The sequence below is a fragment of the Dreissena polymorpha genome, chromosome 10 (genome assembly GCF_020536995.1).
Source record: "Dreissena polymorpha isolate Duluth1 chromosome 10, UMN_Dpol_1.0, whole genome shotgun sequence".
Taxonomy (NCBI): Eukaryota; Metazoa; Mollusca; class Bivalvia; order Myida; family Dreissenidae; genus Dreissena; species Dreissena polymorpha.
The window spans coordinates 55387052-55408803 of NC_068364.1; the positions used below are offsets into that span (position 1 = coordinate 55387052).

General features: G+C 34.9%; 2 long non-coding RNA genes across 2 annotated transcripts; both read left to right on the forward strand.

Annotated features, from left to right (window-relative positions):
- The first annotated feature begins 1298 nt into the window (after positions 1–1298).
- On the forward strand, positions 1299–8811 carry LOC127848092 (uncharacterized). The gene is made up of 2 exons (XR_008034348.1): positions 1299–2308; positions 8149–8811. It is a non-coding gene; the product is annotated as an uncharacterized LOC127848092 (long non-coding RNA).
- A 1842-nt stretch (positions 8812–10653) lies between these two features.
- Positions 10654–20829, forward strand: LOC127848093 (uncharacterized). Its single transcript, XR_008034349.1, has 2 exons — positions 10654–14327; positions 20168–20829. It is a non-coding gene; the product is annotated as an uncharacterized LOC127848093 (long non-coding RNA).
- The last annotated feature ends 923 nt before the right edge of the window (positions 20830–21752 follow it).

Consider the following 21752-nt stretch of genomic DNA (forward strand, 5'->3'; position numbering starts at 1 on the left):
TTTCCCTGATGGAAAATAAAACTTCCAGGATCATGATTTTGACCTATTTCTTGTTTTAGACACCCTGAATAAATAGCAGTTGCAGACATAACTAAGCTACACGTATACTACAAAGTCACGATAGATATGCAGAGGAAATGATTTGCTGTTTAAATTGTATGGACTTCTCGACACAAGTCGGGAAAGTCTGACCAAACAAAATTCCCTGATTTTTCCCTGATTTCACAAACTTTCCAAATTCCCTGACTGGAAAAAAAGAGTCTTTTTCCAGTTTTCCCTGATTTCCAGGTTGGCTGGGAACCATGTTTAACTTTGATAAAATGTTCTTTAGATGCCATGTGTATTAATTTATATGTCTTTTTTTCTGAGATATTAATGAAAATGCCTGTGGGTATGTGGCGAATACTAGTATTAAAAAAATCTGCAACTTGATATATGGTGTTAACACGGTAAAATTGTATGAGCCCAAATTATAATAGATGAATGCGTATTATGCTTCTATGCTTATACTATGAGGACATGTTCATACAATGCCATTTTTATTAATATAGATGCCAAATTTAATGAAACAGACTTGAAAATGTGTGTTGCCAGATACCAAGTAAGAAAAAAATCAGCATTTTTATGTAGGGCTTTCACACAGTAAAATTGTTTGTGCCCAAATAATCATAGATGAATGCATATTAGGCTTCAATGTTGCTTATACTTTGACTACTGGTTCATACGATGCCATTTTTATAAATATCTATGCCAAATTTAATGAAATAGACTTGAAAATGTGTGTCGCCAGGTACCAAGTAAGAACAAAATCAGCATTTTTATGTAGGGTCTTCATACGGTAAAATTATTTGTGCCCAAATAATAATAGATGAATGTATATTAGGCTTCAATGTTGCTTATATACTATGACGACATGTTCATACGATGCCATTTTTGTTAATATATATGCCAAATGTAATGAAATAGACTTGAAAATGTGTGTCGCAAGATACCACGTAAGAAAAAAATCCGCATTTTTATGTAGGGTCTTCACACTGTAAAACAGTTTTATACGTGGACATAGCATTTTCATGGAGCCCGTAAAGAAAGGGAGTTAATTGTGTAATTTGTGCTGATCAGAAACTTATAACAGTCGTCTCCCTTGAAATATTTGCACTTTATGAGACACCACAAACCATGGCGTCTCATCAGGATCCAAACTGTATTCTAAATCGTCACACTAAGCCCTCATAAGTTATTCATTGTATATGCACTATATAAAACAACCATATAATATATCTTATATATCCAGACACACGTATTATACCCAAATATTAGAAATACACAATTTTATAACAGTAAAAAACAATGGTATTTCACAAACAATTGCAGTCGTTAATAAATGCAGAAAAGCATCATCTACACGTTTCATACGGTATTCAGTTTATATGCAAACGCATTTAAATATATTTACCTCGATACTCGACCAAGCTGTTGAAAAATTATATTAATTAGAACGAGAACAAGTAAGATTAATGTGTTGTTTTCACATTTCTTTAAATGGCTGCCAATACCGCATGTAATAAAACAATCGAAGCGCATGCGCATAATATATGTTACACTCCACTAAACTAGTTGCAGCAAAGACATTCACAGGCGTTCATGTCACTTATATTCATGATATTTCCATATGCGAGTGTGATTGTAAACACAAGTTTCTGAAAACAGTGCGAAAAGGGGCATTACGCAAAGCCAATAAATCTGCGCAGATTTTTGTCAATATTGACAATAAACTGCATGTTTTCTTACCGTTAGTAATCCGACAGTCCGTTGGTCACATTGTGCATTAGTCCGTTTAAGTTATTATTGCCTTACACTTTTCAATATAAATTTATGAACTTTAAACAAAATAAGTAACTAACTAAGTAACTATTTAACTGACTAACACGCGCGTTTTTTTTCCCAATATCCGAGACATTTTACTTTCGCACCTTGCCCTCAATGTCTGGCTTTTAAAGTTTACCGCCTTTTTGCGAATACAATGACGTTTACATATGAATTGCCCAATGAAAATTTCGGCGGGATGACGTCAGGCGCCAAAACTGGCGCGTGGTTTTTCCCGGTATAGACCCAGTGTGTCAACGCTGTAAATGCATTGTGGGAAACGGACTATTTCCAGCATGGCGCCCGTAAAGATTATGAACACGGAAGTAAAAATAGTAATAAATTATTATCAAAAACAGGCCTCATCAAACCGGGTCAGCCATGATATATTCTTGGATGCAGTTTGTGCTTCAAAAGGAGCTACTTTTCATGCCAGCCTATCGATGTAATATTCACTAAACACGTTGCAATGACTGTTATCTTCGAAATAATAAATAAATATTTACAATGTAATACCTGCATTAAAACGACTTCTTTTACATGCCGGCTACTATTCCCAAATACATCAAGTTAAATGTCACAAATGCTTTTGTTTTACCGCATAGTTGCTGCCCATATAACTGGCTACTCAATTTTTTTGGAAAACACTGAATTATGCGTGACAAACACAACATTAAAATACATTAATATCCAAAGATTCAAATAATTTCCCACGAGATAAGTCAAAAATTGCATAATCAATTGAATGAAAAATTAAAGTAAAAAAGCCAGATTTTACATAAATTTCAGGTTAATAAACACAAGGTTAAGGTAGTTGGTGAGATATAATCATTATACAGTTAGTAAGGCTTCATTGGTCATTGTTGGCACAGTACTTACATGCACCTCAGGTACTCTTAAGTATACTTACATGTACCCTGGGTACGATAAATATACTAAAACGTAACTGAGAATTTTAATGCTAAATCAGTTGTTGTCGGCTAATTTGTAAAAATTAATTATGTTCACATTTAGGTCAATTTTCCTTTTAACAGCCTTTATATTATAGACATGCATACTCAACTAGAAATGGTGCGGCAGAGGCCGACGCGTATCCCCACGCCGCATGTTTGACCCAGGGGCACCCCAGGGTTGGTAATGTGGCCATGCATAGTTGAGATTGACCGTATTGTCATAAGAGAAGTTCATTATCAATTAGAAGTGAACTGGTGTAGAATTGAAGAAATTATAGTAAAAGGCAATTTTTGATGGGCGTGGCCTATGTGGGCGGGTTGCCCCAGGGTTGGTAATGGGGCCATACATAGTTGAGATTGATCGTATTGTCATAAGAGAGGTTCAGTATCAATTTGAAGTAAATCGGTGTAGAAATGAAGAAATTATAGTAAAAGGCAATTTTTGGTGGGTGTGGCCTATGTGGGCGGGGCGCTCCAGGGTTGATAATGGGGCCGAGGTTCCGTATCAATTTGAAGTGAATCGTTGTAGAAATGAAGAAATTATAGTAAAAGGCATTTTTGGGTTGGCGTGGCCTATGTGGGTGGGGTTCCCCAGGGTTGGTAATGGGGCCCATGCATATCTGAGGTTGATAGTTTTGTCATAAGAAAGGTTCAGTATCAATTTGAAGTGAATCGGTGTAGAAATTAAGAAATTATAGTAAAACTGCAATTTTTAGTGGGAGTGGCCTATGTGGGCGGGGCCCCCAGGGTTGGTAATGGGGCCATGCATAGTTGAGATTTACCGTATTGTCATAAGAGAGGTTTGGTATCAATTTGAAGACAATCAGTGTAGAAATGAAGAAATTATAGTAAAATAACCTAAAAAATGAGTAAAAATCTCTGACCCGGCCCGGGCCCAACCACATAACTTTTGACCCAGGGGTCAGATCAAAATTCCAAATAGTGCAGGGTCGCACATATGCTCATAGCTACCATGTGTGTAAGTTTCAAGGTTCTAGTGCATATAGTGTAGGAGGAGATAGTGGCCAGGCCAGGACGGACGGACGGCGGAGATACCCACAATATGATCAATATCCCCACGCTTTTCAAAAAGTGTGGGGATAAAAAGCAACATGATGCAGAAATTTTAAAATAGAAGTTTGTTTAAGGTAAACAATATCGTTTAACGGTAATCAGTAGCGTATCGGATTTTGGGAGGATATACAACTCAGGTACAGTCTAATATCACCGGGTACGTTTAAGTATATACTCCGTACCCGGGGTACATGTAAGTATACTACCCAGGGTACATGTAAGTAGTACCCGAGCCAACAATGACCAATCGAGCCTTAGTAAGTGAGTGATGGTGTATGAGATATACACCCTCAGTAATTTCATACCATACAAGACTGAGCTTTGCTGTTTGATCAGTTTCATCTTTTCTTTAATATCACGGGTTAGAGAAAAAAAACTCTATCATGATAAAAAACAATGTAAATAGAGGGACAAATGCTTACTTCCCATTCATTGTAGATTTAATGATTAATTTGTCCAGTGTGAGTCTTTGCATATAGTATACTGTTAATTTGTTTAACAGTTTAAACACAAGAGTTGTCGTTAAATTAGGACCTCTGTCACACAATATCATAATAAAAAAAATGATAATAATTATAGGCATATGAAATGGCCGTAAATAACTTTAAATAAAAAATAATTACGATTTCTTTAAACTGAATTTTTTTTATAATAGACTTGTTTTTTTACCTCAATTATTCAGCATTATAGATATAGAGAATATTATGTGAGTTTTGGATCAAGTTTATCATGCGAGGCTTAGAACCGATGAAGCGCGAGGCTTGCCGCTAACATGGTTCGTGCCGAGCATGATAAACTTGATCTTTATCCAGTTTATCCACATAATTTTCTATTTATCCTTTTTTGTGGTCATTTATCGTTCAAAAAAAGTATAAATACTTTAAAATTCAAAGAAACAGCGCTGGTTTTCCAAGTTGACTTCAAAGTGTTTGTTTACTTCAACGTCATCATTTGCTATGACGTCACATTTAAACATATAGTGTTCTTAAGATAGAGGTCGGAAAAAATAGCGATAGTATTAAGGTAAAGTTTATACGATCGTTGTTATACTATCGATTTTCAGCTGGTAATAGGATAAAAAAAATGTACCCATGGGGGTAAATACCCCCACTTTTCAAAGCATAGGGGTAAATGGTCAAATTTCGCCTTGGTTGAAGGGTAATTTGCTAAAAGTAAAACCAGAATATAGCCGGGGTACAGACACTCTACTTTAATAACAATTAACAACTAACTATGTGTATTCCTTCATATTAGTAGGTTTCTTAATTTCTTGTTATTTTAACTTGTTGGCAGATTACATTTAAGATCTTCGTCGTTATTATCCACCACCGTGGCCAACGGAGAACTTTTTTGCCAACTTTCAACAGTTGTTTTATTAGCATTTTAGTGGTTCCTTTTTGATTTTAAAACAGAGGAATTTAAATCATTCAGTATTGGCAGTACAATTTTATTACTCTATACAATTTTTGCCATACACAAAGAATCAATTGTACTTTGAGAAGTAATTTGTGTTGGCTTGGAAGAAGCCATGCTGACCACTTCATGTAATTTAATAAACACATAAGCGCTTGACTGTCTGTTAAAAAATCAATACTAAATTTACCATGCATCTAGATGCTACAGAGTATACATACCGACTGGCTAACTATTTCTACAACCAGCTCTAATTTTTACGATAACCAGTCTCATTTTTTGGCTAAAGACAATCAGCTGTTTATATTTTTTGTTTATGATATACGCATCAGTGCCCCAGATAAGCTGTGTATCTGCGTCTTTCACCCTATTAAAATGTCTAAAAACGCAAAGAAATTCAATAACATGCCTATTGAAAACGCAACCATTTTGATTTGTGCGCAAATTCGTCAAATTCAATGCGTACAACACAATAGCTTCAATCGAAAATACTAAATGCTCATTTTCGGTATTTTCTCTTTGAAATTATTATCGTCACGCGTATTTATTAAGCAAGCGCCTGGATGACGGACCATGAAAACAGTCAAGCTTTATTCAAACTCTCTGCGTTCTAGATTTCATAGTTAAATAAAGTGTGATCAAATTGTTTTCCTCGACATACATGCGTTTTCAATCTGACTTTATCCGTCGCTCATTGTGCATGTATTTATAAAGTGCCCGTACTTTCAGTTTCTATAACGATGCAAAATAAAAATGTCTAAGAGAGGTCGAAAGACTTCCGCTATTGTTGAGAAAAAAATATCAGTCGATCGCAAACTGTTTCGAACCAAGAAAGCAAGAGCCAAATGATCATTCGTGTTATCGAATTTTTGTTTGTTTTAAGTTTATATTAAGGACAGTTTCAATGATTAAAGATGTTATGAAACATCAGTTTATTAAAGTTAATTATGATAGTTTAAAGTTTTATTGAATCAGTACAAGTGAGCATCTTCCACAGAAGTAAAACATTAATGATATAAAGGTATGCATTTTTATAAATTATTTCACCCTATTTCAAGAAGGAAATCACCCTATTTTTCAAATCAATGGGTGAAAACCCTATTTCTCAAATAATTATCTGGGGCACTGCGCAGAGAATTTACAGCATTAGCGTAAGTCCAGATTGGCTTGCTTAAATGTACGCACGGAAATGATAAATTGAGCGTATCTTGATATTTCGAATGCGTATATTACGCTGATACGCAGCTTATCTAGAACGCTGATTATTATTAAATAAATAAATAGTGAAAGCTGTTTTTGCAAAAATTAGAGGAATTTGCAACGCAAATGGTCAGTATTTTAATTACCGGTAGAGGAATTTGCAATGCAAATGGTCAGTATTTTAAAAAGTGTGCAACTCATTTTTTCACATTTTTCGACAGTTAGCGACTTTTTTTCTCACAAATTTGAATAGTTTGAGACTCATATTTTCACAAATTTGAACAATGCTCAATTAATTATTTTCACTATTTCCAACAGTCACAAGTCATTTGTTCACAATTTTGAACAGTGTGCAACTTACAGGGGACAAAAATATTTCTAAACTGCACTCGTCCTGCAGGACGAGTGCATTTAAATGTGCACTCGTCCTGCAAACACATATGCACTCGTCCTTGAATATGTGTGAAATAAAGTTTGCAAAGGGCTAATATGACTAATAAAATTTACTATATCACTGCTAAAATGCTGCTTACTCAGTTATTCATGCCAGCTGATCAAAAAAGAAATGTTGAGCAGTGAAATAAGTTATTTATGAGGAACACAAAATAAATAAATGAAGACTGCTGTTTTACTTTTTTCTAATGCTTGCGTGCTTTCCTGTTTGGGATGTTTGAACACCAAACTCCCCCCCATCCCTTTAAAGAACGCTCAAATGTCAGACATTTTTCGGACGAAATTCAGACTAGTTATAAACTGTACTTTGCAGTTAAATAATTCTTTAAAAATCAATACTTACAGTGAATGCAGTCGGATGTTTCCCTGTCAACATTGACACCAATATTTACTCGCGACTTAGTCTCGCATAACAATGCGCACCTGTTGTATGAAATTTACAATTACAATTTCCAGTTCATTCTCGTTCTACTTTCGGAATAGATATGCTTTAAGAAAATGATTTTATTTAATTATTTACGGGTCTTAAAAAACATATTTTAACATCAGCTTTTTCTCTCGTCCTGTAGGACGAGCGCTTTAGGGAAATTCACTTGTCCTTTAAAGATTTCACTCGTCAATATGAGCAGACGAGTGGAATTTTTGTCCCCTTACTTATTTTTCCATAATTGTCTAGATTGCGAGGCTCATTTTTTACAACCTTCAACATTGTACGACTCATATTTCACAATTTTCAACATTGTGAGACACTTTTTTTACATTTTTCTAATGTTTGCGACTGATATTTTAAGTATTTTAAACAATGCGCGACTCATTTTTTCACATTGTTGAATAGTCACCACCCATTTTTCTTACTTTTACATGCAAGACTCATTTTTCCACAATATGAACAGTGTGCGACTAATGTTTTCAAAAAATGAGGCGGCAGATGTTGCTGCACAAAGATAAAAAAGCCAACTGCCATAAATTTTATCCAAAAAAGAGCAACATGGCTTATTGGAGCTAATCAACCCTTTCTACATGTACTTTCAACAAGCACACAGACCAATGACAGTAGGACTACTGGCACTGACCGTTGGTTCATCAGCATGAAAAATGGGTGTCAAAAATAGCACAAATAATGTAAAATGTGTAATATGCATGTATAACGATGAAACTTACCAACCACTCGACCAGGAAACATCTGTTGCAGACTATGTGGGAACTGGGATTCGGGATGCTCTCCCACTGGTATCATATGCAGATCAGTGGTCACAAGAACGTACACAACATCATTAATGTCAGCAATATATATCTCCAACTTCAAACACACAGCTTGCAAAATCGCTGAATATTGCACAAAAGCAGCTTCGTTACAAACTTCCAGCAACTCGAAATCCACAAGCAGTCTCGTTCCCCACCCACTTTGACTTCGTAGCGAAGGCATGTTTTTTTTGGGAAACCGTTAACATCTCACAACTAAACGTATACTACGGAGATTGACAAGTTGAAAAATAAATTACTGTAATCACTTCCAATTTGCGCACTAAGTTAAACTCCAGTTCCAGTTTGTCTTTATTGTTGAAATGTTACTCTACACATTCGCTTTGAAAATAGAGGTTGGCGTGTTGTTGGAAGTACATGTACATGTCGAATGTGTTATTGTAAAAACTATTGGTATTGTGTTTTTAGTGCAGACATTGTATTTAAGTTTCGATTTCTAGCATAAATTTATATATTTTGTTAAATAATTTGCGTTTGAATGTGATTGTTTGTTGCTTACTTGCGAACTATTTTTTATGTGTAAATATGCATAGACGCTAGTGGATATGTAATCAGGTTACCATATTTACAACAATAAAATTTAACGGCTGTTTGTTTTTGTTTGTTTTGTTAATATTTTCTAAAACGTATGTTAAACGAGAGATGAAATTATTAATTAATTTGGGAATAAAATCGCAATATGTATTATTTAAAATCAAATTTTAAGTGTCTAGCGCGTGAATTGTCTCTTGGGGGTGAATTGTGTTTGGGTTGCTATTAACGCTATTAACGCTTCCACAGGGCTAGCGCTGGCCCAAAATATCTTTGAGCCACCCAGATCTAAGGGGGACCGGGGCATGCCCCCCTCCCCTCCCCCGAAAAAAATTTGGATCCTAGATTGTGTGTGGTGCGTTTTGGGCCTATTGCCAACCAGTTTTCGTTTGTTTTAAATAACAATATATACAGTATACTATAGATTGTTCATATTTCTTTTAATGACAACAAGCACATGTCACATATCATAATATACATCACATCACAATTTTCATAGTAATATAGATATTTTCATACAACACATTTTTTAACAACATGATGAATGGCATGTAAAATATAAGCATACATTTCATTCACAAAATGCATTGAAAACAAATCCTGCTATATACAGAGAACAAAGTCATGACATGTATCATTATTATTTCATTATTATTCTGCGCTGTTTTTTACCAGTTAACAGTTTGTAGATCACTTTAAAGTCAACATCTTTGCAGTCTTTTCCTTCAATTGAGATTTTCATGAGATGTTCCAAATTTTTTACAGTCAAACAATTTCTTAGATCAGTTTTGATTTCATTCTGCCTACTGAACCCTCGTTCACAATCAACTGTAGACACTGGGGATACTAACAACCTTTAATTAAACTTTAATTGCAATTAAACCGCGCTTGTTTTTCACATTTTCCTTTAATTGAAATACGCCGCTGTTAGTTAGCATAGTGTGTGAGTAAAACGATCAAATTAATTAATTATCACCTTTTCATTTCAATCGAAAATCGGCAGAAAGTTGTAACATCAACGACATAGAACTAATTATTTCATTATCACTCTTTAATTTAGATCGATAGTCAGCTCGGAAATAATTGATTTATTGCCACGCTTATTTTCATTTTTAATCTTATAATACGACATTTGCGACCGGCCGCTATTTTGTTAGCAGACGACAATATTAACTGTGTATTCAAAGCTCCACCCATTTTTACGTTTCATTCAACGGCACTTCATGTGTAAGCGAGCTCAGTTTTGATTGGCCAGCTACCATGTGCACTTCAATAATAATAAGGTCAAGCGATGTCTCGATACAGGTGAAGACCGGTTTTCGTTCACTGTTCAAATTGCGAATACTTTCATGAAAACAAAGTGAAAAATATAGAAAACCAGTTTCGGGTTAAAATGGCGGCTGTTTTCAATGAAATTTTACGAGATTTAAGCATTTTCGCAAATCGGATTTTTCTTGAGCCAAATTCTCAATATTTTCGCAAATGGCTCAAGTGGCGAACGACAGCGCGAGCCCTGCTTCCAGCGAGTACTCATTTTATAGCGATTGCGCAATAAAAAACACCACTTTTTCGTAAATTTATCAAAAACTGGACTTTTCCCAGATATGACGAATACGCCAAAAGGTAGATCGCATTCTGGTCCATATACATGTCAAATTTCAGCACAAGTGTTGGGCCAGTTTTCAAGACTCCCAAATCGCGGCTATAACCAGGAGCTTAACGAATTTTAGTCGCCATTATCATTCGTTCAATTGAACGTCATCAAATGATGACGTCAATATAGCACTCATTCCATACAAATCTGATCATTATAGGGTCATTTAATCTATAGCCTAGGTAGAAAGTAATTTATTATTTTTTTATTTAAAAACAGTAAGTAGGATTTCTACTAGAGTTGCGACACCTTAAGGGTTTCGCGGGATGGAATGAGTGGGAACTAAAAAAATGTGGGTTCGAAAATATTGGGTAAGAAAATGCGGGAACACACATTTTTGGTACTAAACAAATGTGGGTACGAAAACTTTGGTTACGAAAAAAAATGTGGGTACGAAAATTGTGGGTACAATGGGTCAATGTTAAGGTTTTAGCATGGCGGACGCCAGAAGGCGAAAAGACATGACACATACGATGAGCTGGCTATGAGAATACCTCAGGTATTCTCCGAAAACAGCCGAGCTCATATGCATAAGTCAGTGAGTAATACTCATTAAAAGCTAGGCACGGCGTATAAAATCAGAACCACTGGGCCGAATCTGCTGAAACTTGGCCGCATTATAGATTATGGTCCAAACAAGCTACAGAATGTGCGCTTTTGGACCTGACAGCGTAAAACATTAACCAATAATGAACAGCACAAAATGGGTCATTTTGAACAAAAAAATGTAAACTTTAAGTGGCATTTAATGACTTTTAGACATCAGAAAGTTTCAAATTTTTGATATTCTGCACACTTCGACTTGTTTTTTTTTTTTTAATTTAGAAACAGTTATGCTTGGGATGTCTATAAACCCTGTTATTGAATGTCAAATTTGGCAAAAAATTACAATACAATCCCAAAAATGGTTAAGCAGCAATTCCCCTTTAACATTATTCCTTATATTTAATTGAATTCTTTAAATAGATAACTGTGTATATTTAATCATAATGGGCTCTGTATATCACACATGATAGGCCACTGCTGGGGCTTGAACCCAGAACTCATCTCACATTGTAAGATGCGTTTTTCAATTAAACTACAATGACTGTATCGTGTGAAGTGGAGCCAACATACACCCACATAAGTGAAAAAATCATTCCGTCCATATATTTGTCGTGGGTGTTTTCTGACACATGTTGCATAACTGTTTGCAACAAAAGATGTATACATAGATACATAAATGGGGGAAAAAAACGTCTTTTTTAATTTTTGTTTCACATATAAACATTTCCTAGCAATGATTAATAATTATATCATGTTGAAATCATTTATAGACCAAATATTACTGAAACTGCAAAAAAGTATAAGATGGATAGATATAATGTATCATTCTATCTAGTACAATGAACAAATGTTCTTCCGATGCCATTTTCACTAAGGTATTGGTATTGAATCCTGATGTACTACTAAAAATGTATGTCGGTTAGCAATAATAATTCAACAAATCCTCATATTCAAGCTGGGTCATCACTAAGTGGAATTATTTGTGGACATATAACAGAAAAATGCATTTCATGCCTCTATATTGCTTTAACAGGAATCCCAGCTTTTTGTATGAACAAAATTCCCTGATTTTTCCCTGATGGAAAATAAAACTTCCAGGATCATGATTTTGACCTATTTCTTGTTTTAGACACCCTGAATAAATAGCAGTTGCAGACATAACTAAGCTACACGTATACTACAAAGTCACGATAGATATGCAGAGGAAATGATTTGCTGTTTAAATTGTATGGACTTCTCGACACAAGTCGGGAAAGTCTGACCAAACAAAATTCCCTGATTTTTCCCTGATTTCACAAACTTTCCAAATTCCCTGACTGGAAAAAAAGAGTCTTTTTCCAGTTTTCCCTGATTTCCAGGTTGGCTGGGAACCATGTTTAACTTTGATAAAATGTTCTTTAGATGCCATGTGTATTAATTTATATGTCTTTTTTTCTGAGATATTAATGAAAATGCCTGTGGGTATGTGGCGAATACTAGTATTAAAAAAATCTGCAACTTGATATATGGTGTTAACACGGTAAAATTGTATGAGCCCAAATTATAATAGATGAATGCGTATTATGCTTCTATGCTTATACTATGAGGACATGTTCATACAATGCCATTTTTATTAATATAGATGCCAAATTTAATGAAACAGACTTGAAAATGTGTGTTGCCAGATACCAAGTAAGAAAAAAATCAGCATTTTTATGTAGGGCTTTCACACAGTAAAATTGTTTGTGCCCAAATAATCATAGATGAATGCATATTAGGCTTCAATGTTGCTTATACTTTGACTACTGGTTCATACGATGCCATTTTTATAAATATCTATGCCAAATTTAATGAAATAGACTTGAAAATGTGTGTCGCCAGGTACCAAGTAAGAACAAAATCAGCATTTTTATGTAGGGTCTTCATACGGTAAAATTATTTGTGCCCAAATAATAATAGATGAATGTATATTAGGCTTCAATGTTGCTTATATACTATGACGACATGTTCATACGATGCCATTTTTGTTAATATATATGCCAAATGTAATGAAATAGACTTGAAAATGTGTGTCGCAAGATACCACGTAAGAAAAAAATCCGCATTTTTATGTAGGGTCTTCACACTGTAAAACAGTTTTATACGTGGACATAGCATTTTCATGGAGCCCGTAAAGAAAGGGAGTTAATTGTGTAATTTGTGCTGATCAGAAACTTATAACAGTCGTCTCCCTTGAAATATTTGCACTTTATGAGACACCACAAACCATGGCGTCTCATCAGGATCCAAACTGTATTCTAAATCGTCACACTAAGCCCTCATAAGTTATTCATTGTATATGCACTATATAAAACAACCATATAATATATCTAATATATCCAGACACACGTATTATACCCAAATATTAGAAATACACAATTTTATAACAGTAAAAAACAATGGTATTTCACAAACAATTGCAGTCGTTAATAAATGCAGAAAAGCATCATCTACACGTTTCATACGGTATTCAGTTTATATGCAAACGCATTTAAATATATTTACCTCGATACTCGACCAAGCTGTTGAAAAATTATATTAATTAGAACGAGAACAAGTAAGATTAATGTGTTGTTTTCACATTTCTTTAAATGGCTGCCAATACCGCATGTAATAAAACAATCGAAGCGCATGCGCATAATATATGTTACACTCCACTAAACTAGTTGCAGCAAAGACATTCACAGGCGTTCATGTCACTTATATTCATGATATTTCCATATGCGAGTGTGATTGTAAACACAAGTTTCTGAAAACAGTGCGAAAAGGGGCATTACGCAAAGCCAATAAATCTGCGCAGATTTTTGTCAATATTGACAATAAACTGCATGTTTTCTTACCGTTAGTAATCCGACAGTCCGTTGGTCACATTGTGCATTAGTCCGTTTAAGTTATTATTGCCTTACACTTTTCAATATAAATTTATGAACTTTAAACAAAATAAGTAACTAACTAAGTAACTATTTAACTGACTAACACGCGCGTTTTTTTCCCAATATCCGAGACATTTTACTTTCGCACCTTGCCCTCAATGTCTGGCTTTTAAAGTTTACCGCCTTTTTGCGAATACAATGACGTTTACATATGAATTGCCCAATGAAAATTTCGGCGGGATGACGTCAGGCGCCAAAACTGGCGCGTGGTTTTTCCCGGTATAGACCCAGTGTGTCAACGCTGTAAATGCATTGTGGGAAACGGACTATTTCCAGCATGGCGCCCGTAAAGATTATGAACACGGAAGTAAAAATAGTAATAAATTATTATCAAAAACAGGCCTCATCAAACCGGGTCAGCCATGATATATTCTTGGATGCAGTTTGTGCTTCAAAAGGAGCTACTTTTCATGCCAGCCTATCGATGTAATATTCACTAAACACGTTGCAATGACTGTTATCTTCGAAATAATAAATAAATATTTACAATGTAATACCTGCATTAAAACGACTTCTTTTACATGCCGGCTACTATTCCCAAATACATCAAGTTAAATGTCACAAATGCTTTTGTTTTACCGCATAGTTGCTGCCCATATAACTGGCTACTCAATTTTTTTGGAAAACACTGAATTATGCGTGACAAACACAACATTAAAATACATTAATATCCAAAGATTCAAATAATTTCCCACGAGATAAGTCAAAAATTGCATAATCAATTGAATGAAAAATTAAAGTAAAAAAGCCAGATTTTACATAAATTTCAGGTTAATAAACACAAGGTTAAGGTAGTTGGTGAGATATAATCATTATACAGTTAGTAAGGCTTCATTGGTCATTGTTGGCACAGTACTTACATGCACCTCAGGTACTCTTAAGTATACTTACATGTACCCTGGGTACGATAAATATACTAAAACGTAACTGAGAATTTTAATGCTAAATCAGTTGTTGTCGGCTAATTTGTAAAAATTAATTATGTTCACATTTAGGTCAATTTTCCTTTTAACAGCCTTTATATTATAGACATGCATACTCAACTAGAAATGGTGCGGCAGAGGCCGACGCGTATCCCCACGCCGCATGTTTGACCCAGGGGCACCCCAGGGTTGGTAATGTGGCCATGCATAGTTGAGATTGACCGTATTGTCATAAGAGAAGTTCATTATCAATTAGAAGTGAACTGGTGTAGAATTGAAGAAATTATAGTAAAAGGCAATTTTGGATGGGCGTGGCCTATGTGGGCGGGTTGCCCCAGGGTTGGTAATGGGGCCATACATAGTTGAGATTGATCGTATTGTCATAAGAGAGGTTCAGTATCAATTTGAAGTAAATCGGTGTAGAAATGAAGAAATTATAGTAAAAGGCAATTTTTGGTGGGTGTGGCCTATGTGGGCGGGGCGCTCCAGGGTTGATAATGGGGCCGAGGTTCCGTATCAATTTGAAGTGAATCGTTGTAGAAATGAAGAAATTATAGTAAAAGGCATTTTTGGGTTGGCGTGGCCTATGTGGGTGGGGTTCCCCAGGGTTGGTAATGGGGCCCATGCATATCTGAGGTTGATAGTTTTGTCATAAGAAAGGTTCAGTATCAATTTGAAGTGAATCGGTGTAGAAATTAAGAAATTATAGTAAAACTGCAATTTTTAGTGGGAGTGGCCTATGTGGGCGGGGCCCCCAGGGTTGGTAATGGGGCCATGCATAGTTGAGATTTACCGTATTGTCATAAGAGAGGTTTGGTATCAATTTGAAGACAATCAGTGTAGAAATGAAGAAATTATAGTAAAATAACCTAAAAAATGAGTAAAAATCTCTGACCCGGCCCGGGCCCAACCACATAACTTTTGACCCAGGGGTCAGATCAAAATTCCAAATAGTGCAGGGTCGCACATATGCTCATAGCTACCATGTGTGTAAGTTTCAAGGTTCTAGTGCATATAGTGTAGGAGGAGATAGTGGCCAGGCCAGGACGGACGGACGGCGGAGATACCCACAATATGATCAATATCCCCACGCTTTTCAAAAAGTGTGGGGATAAAAAGCAACATGATGCAGAAATTTTAAAATAGAAGTTTGTTTAAGGTAAACAATATCGTTTAACGGTAATCAGTAGCGTATCGGATTTTGGGAGGATATACAACTCAGGTACAGTCTAATATCACCGGGTACGTTTAAGTATATACTCCGTACCCGGGGTACATGTAAGTATACTACCCAGGGTACATGTAAGTAGTACCCGAGCCAACAATGACCAATCGAGCCTTAGTAAGTGAGTGATGGTGTATGAGATATACACCCTCAGTAATTTCATACCATACAAGACTGAGCTTTGCTGTTTGATCAGTTTCATCTTTTCTTTAATATCACGGGTTAGAGAAAAAAAACTCTATCATGATAAAAAACAATGTAAATAGAGGGACAAATGCTTACTTCCCATTCATTGTAGATTTAATGATTAATTTGTCCAGTGTGAGTCTTTGCATATAGTATACTGTTAATTTGTTTAACAGTTTAAACACAAGAGTTGTCGTTAAATTAGGACCTCTGTCACACAATATCATAATAAAAAAAATGATAATAATTATAGGCATATGAAATGGCCGTAAATAACTTTAAATAAAAAATAATTACGATTTCTTTAAACTGAATTTTTTTTATAATAGACTTGTTTTTTTACCTCAATTATTCAGCATTATAGATATAGAGAATATTATGTGAGTTTTGGATCAAGTTTATCATGCGAGGCTTAGAACCGATGAAGCGCGAGGCTTGCCGCTAACATGGTTCGTGCCGAGCATGATAAACTTGATCTTTATCCAGTTTATCCACATAATTTTCTATTTATCCTTTTTTGTGGTCATTTATCGTTCAAAAAAAGTATAAATACTTTAAAATTCAAAGAAACAGCGCTGGTTTTCCAAGTTGACTTCAAAGTGTTTGTTTACTTCAACGTCATCATTTGCTATGACGTCACATTTAAACATATAGTGTTCTTAAGATAGAGGTCGGAAAAAATAGCGATAGTATTAAGGTAAAGTTTATACGATCGTTGTTATACTATCGATTTTCAGCTGGTAATAGGATAAAAAAAATGTACCCATGGGGGTAAATACCCCCACTTTTCAAAGCATAGGGGTAAATGGTCAAATTTCGCCTTGGTTGAAGGGTAATTTGCTAAAAGTAAAACCAGAATATAGCCGGGGTACAGACACTCTACTTTAATAACAATTAACCACTAACTATGTGTATTCCTTCATATTAGTAGGTTTCTTAATTTCTTGTTATTTTAACTTGTTGGCAGATTACATTTAAGATCTTCGTCGTTATTATCCACCACCGTGGCCAACGGAGAACTTTTTTGCCAACTTTCAACAGTTGTTTTATTAGCATTTTAGTGGTTCCTTTTTGATTTTAAAACAGAGGAATTTAAATCATTCAGTATTGGCAGTACAATTTTATTACTCGATACAATTTTTGCCATACACAAAGAATCAATTGTACTTTGAGAAGTAATTTGTGTTGGCTTGGAAGAAGCCATGCTGACCACTTCATGTAATTTAATAAACACATAAGCGCTTGACTGTCTGTTAAAAAATCAATACTAAATTTACCATGCATCTAGATGCTACAGAGTATACATACCGACTGGCTAACTATTTCTACAACCAGCTCTAATTTTTACGATAACCAGTCTCATTTTTTGGCTAAAGACAATCAGCTGTTTATATTTTTTGTTTATGATATATGCATCAGTGCCCCAGATAAGCTGTGTATCTGCGTCTTTCACCCTATTAAAATGTCTAAAAACGCAAAGAAATTCAATAACATGCCTATTGAAAACGCAACCATTTTGATTTGTGCGCAAATTCGTCAAATTCAATGCGTACAACACAATAGCTTCAATCGAAAATACTAAATGCTCATTTTCGGTATTTTCTCTTTGAAATTATTATCGTCACGCGTATTTATTAAGCAAGCGCCTGGATGACGGACCATGAAAACAGTCAAGCTTTATTCAAACTCTCTGCGTTCTAGATTTCATAGTTAAATAAAGTGTGATCAAATTGTTTTCCTCGACATACATGCGTTTTCAATCTGACTTTATCCGTCGCTCATTGTGCATGTATTTATAAAGTGCCCGTACTTTCAGTTTCTATAACGATGCAAAATAAAAATGTCTAAGAGAGGTCGAAAGACTTCCGCTATTGTTGAGAAAAAAATATCAGTCGATCGCAAACTGTTTCGAACCAAGAAAGCAAGAGCCAAATGATCATTCGTGTTATCGAATTTTTGTTTGTTTTAAGTTTATATTAAGGACAGTTTCAATGATTAAAGATGTTATGAAACATCAGTTTATTAAAGTTAATTATGATAGTTTAAAGTTTTATTGAATCAGTACAAGTGAGCATCTTCCACAGAAGTAAAACATTAATGATATAAAGGTATGCATTTTTATAAATTATTTCACCCTATTTCAAGAAGGAAATCACCCTATTTTTCAAATCAATGGGTGAAAACCCTATTTCTCAAATAATTATCTGGGGCACTGCGCAGAGAATTTACAGCATTAGCGTAAGTCCAGATTGGCTTGCTTAAATGTACGCACGGAAATGATAAATTGAGCGTATCTTGATATTTCGAATGCGTATATTACGCTGATACGCAGCTTATCTAGAACGCTGATTATTATTAAATAAATAAATAGTGAAAGCTGTTTTTGCAAAAATTAGAGGAATTTGCAACGCAAATGGTCAGTATTTTAATTACCGGTAGAGGAATTTGCAATGCAAATGGTCAGTATTTTAAAAAGTGTGCAACTCATTTTTTCACATTTTTCGACAGTTAGCGACTTTTTTTCTCACAAATTTGAATAGTTTGAGACTCATATTTTCACAAATTTGAACAATGCTCAATTAATTATTTTCACTATTTCCAACAGTCACAAGTCATTTGTTCACAATTTTGAACAGTGTGCAACTTACAGGGGACAAAAATATTTCTAAACTGCACTCGTCCTGCAGGACGAGTGCATTTAAATGTGCACTCGTCCTGCAAACACATATGCACTCGTCCTTGAATATGTGTGAAATAAAGTTTGCAAAGGGCTAATATGACTAATAAAATTTACTATATCACTGCTAAAATGCTGCTTACTCAGTTATTCATGCCAGCTGATCAAAAAAGAAATGTTGAGCAGTGAAATAAGTTATTTATGAGGAACACAAAATAAATAAATGAAGACTGCTGTTTTACTTTTTTCTAATGCTTGCGTGCTTTCCTGTTTGGGATGTTTGAACACCAAACTCCCCCCCATCCCTTTAAAGAACGCTCAAATGTCAGACATTTTTCGGACGAAATTCAGACTAGTTATAAACTGTACTTTGCAGTTAAATAATTCTTTAAAAATCAATACTTACAGTGAATGCAGTCGGATGTTTCCCTGTCAACATTGACACCAATATTTACTCGCGACTTAGTCTCGCATAACAATGCGCACCTGTTGTATGAAATTTACAATTACAATTTCCAGTTCATTCTCGTTCTACTTTCGGAATAGATATGCTTTAAGAAAATGATTTTATTTAATTATTTACGGGTCTTAAAAAACATATTTTAACATCAGCTTTTTCTCTCGTCCTGTAGGACGAGCGCTTTAGGGAAATTCACTTGTCCTTTAAAGATTTCACTCGTCAATATGAGCAGACGAGTGGAATTTTTGTCCCCTTACTTATTTTTCCATAATTGTCTAGATTGCGAGGCTCATTTTTTACAACCTTCAACATTGTACGACTCATATTTCACAATTTTCAACATTGTGAGACACTTTTTTTACATTTTTCTAATGTTTGCGACTGATATTTTAAGTATTTTAAACAATGCGCGACTCATTTTTTCACATTGTTGAATAGTCACCACCCATTTTTCTTACTTTTACATGCAAGACTCATTTTTCCACAATATGAACAGTGTGCGACTAATGTTTTCAAAAAATGAGGCGGCAGATGTTGCTGCACAAAGATAAAAAAGCCAACTGCCATAAATTTTATCCAAAAAAGAGCAACATGGCTTATTGGAGCTAATCAACCCTTTCTACATGTACTTTCAACAAGCACACAGACCAATGACAGTAGGACTACTGGCACTGACCGTTGGTTCATCAGCATGAAAAATGGGTGTCAAAAATAGCACAAATAATGTAAAATGTGTAATATGCATGTATAACGATGAAACTTACCAACCACTCGACCAGGAAACATCTGTTGCAGACTATGTGGGAACTGGGATTCGGGATGCTCTCCCACTGGTATCATATGCAGATCAGTGGTCACAAGAACGTACACAACATCATTAATGTCAGCAATATATATCTCCAACTTCAAACACACAGCTTGCAAAATCGCTGAATATTGCACAAAAGCAGCTTCGTTACAAACTTCCAGCAACTCGAAATCCACAAGCAGTCTCGTTCCCCACCCACTTTGACTTCGTAGCGAAGGCATGTTTTTTTGGGAAACCGTTAACATCTCACAACTAAACGTATACTACGGAGATTGACAAGTTGAAAAATAAATTACTGTAATCACTTCCAATTTGCGCACTAAGTTAAACTCCAGTTCCAGTTTGTCTTTATTGTTGAAATGTTACTCTACACATTCGCTTTGAAAATAGAGGTTGGCGTGTTGTTGGAAGTACATGTACATGTCGAATGTGTTATTGTAAAAACTATTGGTATTGTGTTTTTAGTGCAGACATTGTATTTAAGTTTCGATTTCTAGCATAAATTTATATATTTTGTTAAATAATTTGCGTTTGAATGTGATTGTTTGTTGCTTACTTGCGAACTATTTTTTATGTGTAAATATGCATAGACGCTAGTGGATATGTAATCAGGTTACCATATTTACAACAATAAAATTTAACGGCTGTTTGTTTTTGTTTGTTTTGTTAATATTTTCTAAAACGTATGTTAAACGAGAGATTAAATTATTAATTAATTTGGGAATAAAATCGCAATATGTATTATTTAAAATCAAATTTTAAGTGTCTAGCGCGTGAATTGTCTCTTGGGGGTGAATTGTGTTTGGGTTGCTATTAACGCTATTAACGCTTCCAGCGAGTACTCATTTTATAGCGATTGCGCAATAAAAAACACCACTTTTTCGTAAATTTATCAAAAACTGGACTTTTCCCAGATATGACGAATACGCCAAAAGGTAGATCGCATTCTGGTCCATATACATGTCAAATTTCAGCACAAGTGTTGGGCCAGTTTTCAAGACTCCCAAATCGCGGCTATAACCAGGAGCTTAACGAATTTTAGTCGCCATTATCATTCGTTCAATTGAACGTCATCAAATGATGACGTCAATATAGCACTCATTCCATACAAATCTGATCATTATAGGGTCATTTAATCTATAGCCTAGGTAGAAAGTAATTTATTATTTTTTTATTTAAAAACAGTAAGTAGGATTTCTATATACGTATTCTCATATTTTGACCAAGGCAATTATTTTTTAGTTTTAAAGCGCAAAATAGACGGATTTCTACCTTGTAACCACCAGATACATTGTATATTCTAATTGGCATAGATAAAATTAAATCTATAGCCTAGTTACAAAGTAATATATTATTGTTCAAACGGTACCGCTTTTAAACTGAAAGTAGGATTTGTAGACATTTACGTCTATTTCTACAAACGCGATTATTTTTAAGTTTTAAAGCGCAAAAAAAGACGGATTTCTACCTTGTAATCACCAGATATATTCTAAATGGCAAAGATAAAGATATGTTTCTTATTTATACTTAAATTTACTATGCCATGCAGTTAATTTTAAGGTGTGTGGCTCA